Below are 9,469 nucleotides of genomic sequence, written 5' to 3'. Positions count from 1 at the left end.
GGGATGATGGATATGAACCCCTTCATTCGGGAAAACGCTGGGTGCTGAGCACCCACTCGGTCAGGGTTGGGGGCACCCACTTCCAGCCCCTCCCCAGGGAATATTTTAAAGAGAACCACTGAGGTTTTTACATTTTATTAACCAAAAGCACCCTAACCGGGTGATTTTCCAGCGTTCCCTCTCGCTCGCCGCTTCCCTGGTTATAATAAGGAGTTACCTGCGATTTTCTAAGCATCACCGAGTTATATTTTTTTGCTTAATAAGCACAGATTAAGAACAAAGTCCTCCTGGCATTCACTGAGCGCTGATCAAAGCTTGGGGTGTCACCAAAGGAAAGGATTTCCTCCTCGGGGTCCTTCGGAGAGGGAAAAAGGGGGCATTGCAGCATCTCCCCCCGTGACATCTGAAGTTAGACCGAGCTCTGGGTTTTCCCTCCCCTCTATTTGGGGAAATCACTTTGTTATCCTCCTTCCCCAAACCCTAATCACGGTTTATTAAAGGAGAATAACGCTCACTTCAAGTTAGAGTCCCGTTTTTTTCCCCAATTCGGATTTTTTTTCCTCCTAATTTGGATTCCCCCCGCCTCCAATTCTGATTTTCTTCCCCCCTAATTCTGATTTTCTTCCCCCCCCCAATTCAGATATTTCCCCCCTTTTAATGACCCCCATTTTTCTCCCTTTCTCCCTCTCCCCAAATTAACGACGAGGAAGTGAAAGTGGGAATCGATTCCTTCCGCTAAAAGGCTTTAGGGGATTCGGTTCAAGAAGCAAAATACAGGAATAAATACCCAAAAGGGAGGAAATCCGCCCCAAGGGCTCCGGGCTGCATCCCACCGCGCATCCCTGCGTTATTTCAGCTCCTCGCCAGCCGCAGGCGAGAGCATCAGAGGTGGGGAAAGAGGTAATTGTGGGGATTTCTATCTTTCTTTCTTTCTTTCTTTCTTTCTTTAATTGGGAAGAGCTCTTTTCACTGGTTGCATTTGCAGCTCAGCAACTTAATCGCTTTTCCCAGCCCTGTCCGAGTCGCTGCTCCCTCTATTCCTCTGCCCCAGCCCTCAATAATTCTTGTGCTACCAGGATTTATTGATATTATTCTTATTTTCATTCATTTCATCCCATTTCTGGCCATTTAGGGTAAAAGAACCCGCACAGCCGCGGGCTGAGCGATCGTCCCTTACCCTCAACAGCCCCGGTCCGTCGCATTTTAGTTATGATTTGGTTATTATTTATATTTAGGCAATTCAACCGCCGGTTTCTACAAACCTCCCGTGAGTTTCGAAATGCAGAGAACACTAAAAAGGGGGGAAAAAAACCCCCAACACCACCAACCAAACAACCCTTTCTGTTCTTCTCTCTTAGCAAATTCGCATTTTGCGATGAGCAACGAGAAGAAGCAAAAATCCTCATCCCAGACCCGAGAGGCTCTGGCATCGCCTTCGAGGGAGGGCAGCGGCTTCGCCCACCGGATTATGCTTCAAAAGTGATGTTTTTAAAGTGTTTTTTTTTTTTTTCCCCCTTTTTACTCCAAAATAACACTTAAAGTGGTGTCTTTTGCCTTCAGAGCAGGTTAGGGTACCGCTCCTCTCGTGGAGATGCAGGTGATGAGCATCCAAACCCACTCCACCTTCATTTTCGGGGGGGTCAAAAACTCTGTTTTATTTTCTCTTCCACTGAACTTTAAAGAGGAGGGCTTGGAGGGAAGAGAAAGATTAATTTATCCCATCTTTATTGGTTTGGGGTTTTTTTTTTCGGAATTACCTCTGAAATCACGGAGGAAGCGCTCTCTCCTCCAACCTTTGCTTACAGCCCAGGAGTTTTTTTCCCCGTCTCAGCTCACATTTCTTTTTCATAGCGGCAGTCATGTGCCGGGCGGGCACTTAAAGGGGTGTTATTTAAGGAAAACAGGCGTTTTCCGCTTCTTTTTTAACCAAGCTCCTGATGGAACGCAAATTCCGGGCGGTCGGGGGGCGGGGGGGGGGGGGGGTAGGGGGTGTTAATCGGAGATGATCCAGGAGGATTTGCACCTCGGAAACCCGGGATTTGCGGTAGTTTGTGTCCCGGGGGAGGCAGATGGGGACAAGCGGACCCGTGGGGACCTTCGGAGCTGGAGTTGTGCCCCCCCCTCCCCGCACTGAGAAAAAAATACTCGTTGAGATAAGGGAAAAAAAAGCCCCATCCAAGCCCAAATTCTGCCCAGAAATGGGTTTGTTTGCAGAGCACGAGGCACACGCTGTGCAAGGGTTGAGCTGAGCCACTTCTCCGGCCATCCAGGGGCTGGCTTGTAGTGTCCCCCCCCCCCCCCGATTTTATTTCCATGCATCTTTGCAAGGTTCTGCAGCTCCGAAGGGTCCAAGATCTGCCTCACCCTAAGCTGCAGCCCCTTCTCCATCCCAGGAGAGGCCACACACATCAGGGAGCAGCAAAAAGTGGGCTTCTTGCTGCAAAAGGGGGGGCTGATTCACCAGCAGCACCCCCAAAACTGCTCAGGAACCCCTTAATGTGTGCATAAACCCTGTCCATGTGTGTCCTATACGTGTGCCCCTTGCGCGGATTTGTTGCACACACGCCTGCATCCCATGCGTGTGGTACGTGCAGGATGCGTGCGTGCTTTGATTTACATACAGCTGCACACGTGCATGCACCGGCTCCATCCACCCAAGGAGCTCCAGCCTCCTTCCACGCAGGACACCTGCGGGGAGCTGCTCTCCCCGTCCTTTGCACATGTGGAGAAGCAAAATACCCACTGCAAAATGCTTTGCCCGCAGCCAAAGTAAAGCAATAGGTGATCCCTTTGCTCCCCGATGGGTGCCGGACACCAGCGAGCACCTCCGAGAGCCTGCAGGAACCCAGCATGGAACAGCCTGCACCTTCCCTGGTGGGATTTTGAAGGGAAATTCCCTCCTTTCTTGCCTGCCAGCTCAAAGAGGCTCCAGTCGGGAGATGTTTGAGCTCTGTAAGAAACGCTACATATGGTTTCAAGAAGATTTTTGGCTTTTTAAGTATTTGCACCTACTCCAGACAAACCGCATGTGCTTGTTTTCCATAAACCACAGCCACGCATCCACCGCTGCCTCGAAAAGCGGGAGCTGCCGACGCCGTGCGACGTTCGGACGCGGTGTATTTAATATTCAGTGCCATCAAAATTTAGGGTATGGGTGTCTGAGTGGGTTAGCGGTGGATTTAAGGGAGGGAGCTGGGTGGTTTCTGAAGAAATGGCTTTGTCTCAAAAATCAAAAGCACCAGCCCTGTGCACTGCACTTCTCTGCACGCGACTGCGCGCGCTGGGCATTTGTGCTGGCGCCTGGACTGTGCGCTGCCATCCCCCCAGACAAAGAGCATTGCAACAAAAGCTGTGTTTGGAAGCAAGCGGTTGCATGCTGAAGGGCAGCGGAGAAGCTCCAGAGCTGTCTCCAGGCCTGTGGAGCCGTGCCAGCTGCATCCAGGCTGCTTGCCCTGGGCACCCACTGCCTGTCCTGGGCACCCACTGCCTGCCCTGTCCTAGCCACCTGCATCCTTTGCTCCATCCTCACCCAAGACACCCACGTCCTTCGCTCCATTCTCACCCAAGATGCCCACATCCATCCCTGACCAGGAGGCCCGCATCCTTTGCTTCATCCTTGACCAAGATGCCCGCATCCATCCCCAACCAAGAGGCCGGCATCCTTCGCTCCATCCCTGATCAAGATGTCCACATCCTTCCCTCCATCCTCAACCAAGACACCTGCATCCTTTGCTCTGTCCTCAACCCAAACACCTGCATCCATCGCTCCATCCCCAACCAAGACGCCTGCATCCTTCGCTCCGTCCTCAACCCAGACACCCACATCCTTCACTCTGTCCTCATCCAAGACACCCACCTGCAGCCATGGGGAACCAACCCCTTCTCCAGGTCATGCCTTCCTCCTGCCTCTCCTCGCATGACTCCTATCTCTGGTGTAGATATTTAATAGCTCACCCAAAAGGCCAAATAGCAGCCAACTGCCTTCAATGAAGCCATAATCTTAGAGCTTTGGAGGGGAAGGGGAGCCTGAAAACAAGGAAATTCATTTCTATCAGATCACCTTGACCTGCGATGTGATGTTATCCGGGCTTTCAGATCATCCCCAAACCGGTAACACAAAAAAAAACCATCAAAACCCACACTAAACACAAAAATTCCTTCTTCTCATAGCAGAGGGGAGCTCTGTTTCGTCTCAATCACATTGGGTAAAGTGTCCCCCCAGCACCTACCCCGGCTCGCCCAGCTGCCCGGAGCACTCAGTCCAGCAGGTGCCTTTTCTTCTGCTTCAAAGGGCTTTGGATGGGATCGGGACAGCTCTTTTGGAGAATGGCGTTTGTTAGTAAGGGATGCCTGGCACGGACGCGGCCTGATTACAGCCCTGCTCGTTAAAAAAATGTTCTCTAGGTATTGAAGGGGATAACAAGGATATTTAAACATTCCCAGCGTGCACCTTTAAGCGGCAGAAAATAAGGGAAATTGCTATCGTTTAATTCACTATTGCTCCTTTTGAACTCCCGCTGGCAATTGTTCCCTTCGTCGGAGCCTGAAGCTCAGTCCCGATGACGGAAGCGTCGGGTCTGCACGTCCGAAGGGCTGGGAGGGCGAAAACAGCAGGACCGGTTTCCCCGAGTGGGAAAAGGCCGACGGGGTTGGTTTTCCACTTGGATTTGATAACATTTTTGCCTTTAATAGCCCAAAGCAGGAGCTGGGCTTGGGGAGGGGGTTGTAATTACTCTTGTATTTTGCGTGCGCCAAGGAGAGGGTGGAGCAGCGTTTGCTTTTTTGTCTCTATCTCCGAGGAAGCTTTTGCCAAAGCGAGAGCAAAAAAAAAGAATCCACAGCTGGTGTTCATGGATGAGACACTCAGCCATGTTCTGGGAGAAAAGGGGAGGGGGAGAAGAAATAAAGTCTAAATTTAGCTGTTCTGAAATGCTTACAACACGCAGCCCTCCAAGTGCCTGGCACGGGCGCCGGGTGGTTGTTTCCACCCAGGAACAAGGGGAGAAAAAGAATGTTTGGCTCCGTCGTGACCTTCACCAGGTTCTCCTTGTGTGACCCCATGGATTTCTCCATCAGGGGGTGTCTTTCTGCCCAATATTTACAGAGAGCAGCTCTTGGCCAGAGGGAGGGACAGAACTGCTCTTCTCTGTGGCAATTTGCTCATATTTTGTATTAGCGCCTCCTGGCCAGATGTTCTCCTAGATAGTCTCCATGCCCAAAAAGCATCTTTTGGGGAGCCCAAGTGATGAAATCCCCAAGCCGTACCCCAACAGCCCATTATTTAACAAGAAGTCGTTATTTCCCATATCATTTGCCCTCAGGACATGTCGGGGATGTCCTTATTCCCCTAATGACTCCGATGGAGCCCCTGATCTCACCCATCCCCACCTCACGCCACCCCTTTTTTTCTCCCAACCCTTTTGGACTCGGACATTTTTCTCCTTTTCCCATTTAACCTCCAAAAAAGAAGTGATCCCAAACGCCATCGGAGCTTTCAGGAGAGCGCGCGAGGACCCAACCTGAAAAGGGGGGAAACCCTTCCATAGAGGCAGGACAATGCGACTCAAAGGGCTCGGCGGGCTGCAGCCCCCGAGCCTTAGGGGAGGGTGAGGGTCTCAGCTTACCCGGCCTCTCATAAAAGTCTCCTCCATTCTAGCAAATAACCTTTATGTCCAGGGACTCGCAAAGTTTGCTTTCTCCCTCCAGGGTTAGGCACAGCAGGAGCAAAAGAGAAAGCGACCGCTTGTAGGAGGTTCCCTCGGCATAATAACCTCAGAGGAGTTTAGGTCTAAAGACTAAAAGGCTCTATTTACTTTCACTGACAAGGAACAATCTAAGCAGATGTCCTTTGATGGGATTAGTTATTAATCCTTGAATCATGGGTAAATGGGAAAATGATCCATTATTTTCCTCAAAATCCTTCACTACTTTAGATTTGGAGGATGAGGTGGAGGATTGTGAACAGAAAGGGTTCGCCCCGGCTGGTTTGTGGGGTTTTTTTATCCTTTTGCTGGTTAAAAATGTATTTTTTTTTTACAGATTGTGCCATGGAGCGTGAGCCTGAAATGCACTAAAATTAAAGGAAAACCCCAAGAAAACGGGTTTGGTGGCCACTAACGATGGAGAAAAATGCTATGTCTCAGGTATTTATTGATATATAGGCCCAAGCATTGCTTAGATAACAGGAGCGATGATGGGAATAATAATATCGGTGATGGGAATAATAATATCGGTGATGGGAATGATAATACCAATGATGGAAATGATAATATTGATGATGGGAATAATAATACCGATGATGGCAATAATAATACCGATGATGGGAATAATAATACCAATGATGGGAATAATAATAATAATAATAATAATAATAATAATATGCCCCCAAAAGCATACTCTGCGCTATTCTCCACAGAGCTTTGGCACCTCTGCCTAAATGTTTAGATCCTCCCGACGCCTCCGTGTCGACGTTAGCGGCAAAACACAAGGCGAGCCCCACAATGCGACGCCGCGCAAGCAGGTGGGGCTTTGTGTCGGCTGCTTATTAGCAGAGCTATTTTTATTAAGAGTGGGTGGAGGTGGGGGGAGAAGGAGGTGAGGAGAGAGCTTGGTGAGACACGATAGGTTGTCTCCAGGGTTCTCACTGGGTGTAAAGCTGCAGAGATTCTTTGTAGAGCGATAGCCACGAGGGTGTCTTCTTCCCACGGAGCTGCGGTGGCACTGAGCACCGATGTCCCACTGATGAGCTCACGCTCCAGCTCTTTTCCCATCATAGAAGAATAGTTAGGGTTGGAAGGGACCTTGAAGATCATCTCCTTCCAACCCCATTCACGGACGCAGCGATGGGAGAGCAAAACCTCGAGGTGCACAAAGCAGAAGGCAAAGTTATTTCCCCATCCCTTGGCCGCAGCTCAACTTATTGGAGTGAATATTAATAGCCCCGAGACAGCCGCTCACCCCCGAACTCTGCCTCCGAGTCTCCCATGTAGCGAAAGCAGAAATAGATTCCCGATGAATAATTTACTCCGCTTTCTTTTGATTTGCGTTCTGATTGTACACAGCGGTGCAGGCTCGGAGGGGGGGGGAAGAAACCCATGTTCTGATTAAAGATTTATACTGGGGGTATAATGGTGTTGCTGTTGTTTCAATCTACTTCAAAGTTGGAGTGGAGCGGTCGGTGAAAATAAACAGTTGGGAGCAGCTCAGAGCTTGCAGGCTCGTATCCAGGAGTTTATAAGGGATGGAATGGCACGGATCCTAACTTTGCAGGAAAGATGTTGTCCTAGATGCATTTCTCACCTCAACTATAGCTTTCCTGCCCTCAACTACAGCCAAACTGGGGGTTTAGACGCCTTCTGTTATCTCACACCAACCCCTAGTTGCTTCTCACCCCACCTCAAAGAGCGAGGAATAGCGAATAAACGTGGGCTTTAATTTTTGCTGTTCTTTATCCACTCAAAAAACAGTTTCTGGCTGCATGGAGTGATTCCTTCACATGGGGAAATTGAGACCTGGAGCTGGAAGATGCTTTAGAATCATAGACTCATAGAATAGTTTGGATTGGAAGAGACTTTAAAGATCTTTAACTAAGGATCGCGCAGGGAGGAACCAAATTTCAGCTTCCAGGCTCCTCCTGTGCTGAAACTTAGAAATATGAGATAGAAAAACTCCCCGTCTTTCCCAGCTGAATGGTTCAGGGCAAAGGATTTTTACTTTCTTTCCTTGCTCTTCCTCCGGCTGCTTCGTCCGCGAAGGGCAGAGCAGCTTCGCGGCTCACGCCTGTGCAGAAAGCACCTCCGGCACAAAAGGGAGCCACAATACAAATACGATTATTGCTCTGTTCCTGAAAATGCCTTTTGATAAACCCTCTCGATTGACATCGCCGGCTCCCGTCGGCTCGGGAAGAGCGAGAGCTTTGTGCAGCGGCACCCAGCTTAGTCCTGTTAAAAAAAAAAAGGGCAAATTTGATGAAATGGCATTTTTTCCCCCATCAAAAGGCTTTGTTGTGATATTTTGGGTCTGGCTGCGTACATTCAGCTGACCGAAGGCATTGGTAGCAACAGCAAGACTCTGCCGCCCTGCAAGGAGAAACCTCTCAGAGCTGGAGACCTTTGAACCCACCAGCTTTCTGGGATGGGGAAACTCATCTCAAGGGCATGTGGTGATACTCATTCCAAGGGCCTGGAGTGATAGGACAAGGGGAAATGACTTTAAATTGGAGGGGGGAAGATTTAGGCTAGATGTTCAGAAGACGTTATTCACAAGGGTAGGGAGGCCCTGGCCCAGGTTGCCCAGGGCAATGGTGGCTGCCCCATCCCTGGAGGAGTTCAAGGCCAGGTTGGATGGAGCTTGGAGCTCCTTGATCCAGTGGGAGGTGTCCCTGTCCATGGCAGGGTGGTGGAATTGGATGGGCTTTGAGGTGCTTTCCAACCCAACGCATTCCTTGATGTCCTGGAGTGCTGGGCTCCCCTCAGCAGCACCAAATCCAGCTTTGCAAGTTCAAAGGGGCAGAAAGACAATGATGCCTCACCTACATGGGTTGTAAACCTTGCAGACCACCCATAGACCTTGCTGATTAGGTCAAAAAAGGTTAATTTCTGTAGTTTTTAATTCTTTTGCAGGAATTTACACCAGAACCAGGAGCTCCCAGGCCTGAATGGGACAGTGTAAGATTCAAGCAGCCACACTGGGGCTCAAAATGCTTCAAGCTGGTAGAGCAAAGCCATACATCTATGCAAACCTCTCGATTCCAGCTGCCGGTGCAACCAGGGTTGATTGACAGATGTCAATCACGGGCTCGGAGCGCTGCCTTCTGCTGCCACCTCGCGGCCAAGTGGGGAAATGCGCCCATTGGAGAAGAAACTGATTGGATGGTCGGATTCATAGAATGGTTCGGGTTAGAAGGAACCCTAAAGATCATCCAGTCCCACCCCTGCCATGGGCAGGGACACCTCCCACTGGATCAGGGGCTCCAAGCCCCATCCGACCAGGCCTGGAACCCCTCCAGGGAAGGATGGGGCAGCCACAACTTCCCTGGATGCAGCCCAGGACACGGTTGGTTTCTGGGCTGTGAGCGCACGTTGCGGCTTCTGTTGAGCTTCTCCCCGACCAGCACCCCAAGTCCTTCTCCTCAGGGCTGCTCTCCATCACATCGTCCCCCATCGTGTACTGAAATTGGGGATTGCCCCGACCCAGGGGTAGGACCTTGAGAGAGTAGTGGTCAATGGCTCGAAGTCCAGATGGAGATCCATGATGAGTGATGTCCCTCAGGGGTCCCTACTGGGATAAGTGCTATTTAATGTCTTCATCAATTATATAGACAGCGAGATTGAGGGGACTCTCAGCAAGTTTGCAGATGACACCAAGCTGAGGGGTGTAGTTGCCACACCAGGAGGACAGGATGTCATCCAGAGGGACCTGGACAGGCTGGAGAAGAGGGGCTGGAGAACCTCATGAGTTCAACAAGCCC

The 9,469-nt window shown here is 50.3% G+C and overlaps 1 long non-coding RNA gene across 2 annotated transcripts; it reads left to right on the top strand.

Moving 5' to 3' along the window:
* The first annotated feature begins 1,383 nt into the window (after positions 1-1,383).
* LOC128849375 (uncharacterized) lies at positions 1,384-7,109 on the top strand. 2 transcript variants are annotated; one of them, XR_008447364.1, is made up of 3 exons: positions 1,384-1,493; positions 6,040-6,143; positions 6,416-7,109. It is a non-coding gene; the product is annotated as an uncharacterized LOC128849375 (long non-coding RNA). The 2 variants fall into 2 exon arrangements; XR_008447363.1 differs by lacking the exon at positions 1,384-1,493 and adding an exon at positions 5,789-5,882.
* The last annotated feature ends 2,360 nt before the right edge of the window (positions 7,110-9,469 follow it).

This window comes from Cuculus canorus, chromosome 28, assembly GCF_017976375.1.
Source record: "Cuculus canorus isolate bCucCan1 chromosome 28, bCucCan1.pri, whole genome shotgun sequence".
Taxonomy (NCBI): domain Eukaryota; kingdom Metazoa; phylum Chordata; class Aves; order Cuculiformes; family Cuculidae; genus Cuculus; species Cuculus canorus.
This window is presented reverse-complemented; position numbering and strand designations above follow the sequence as displayed.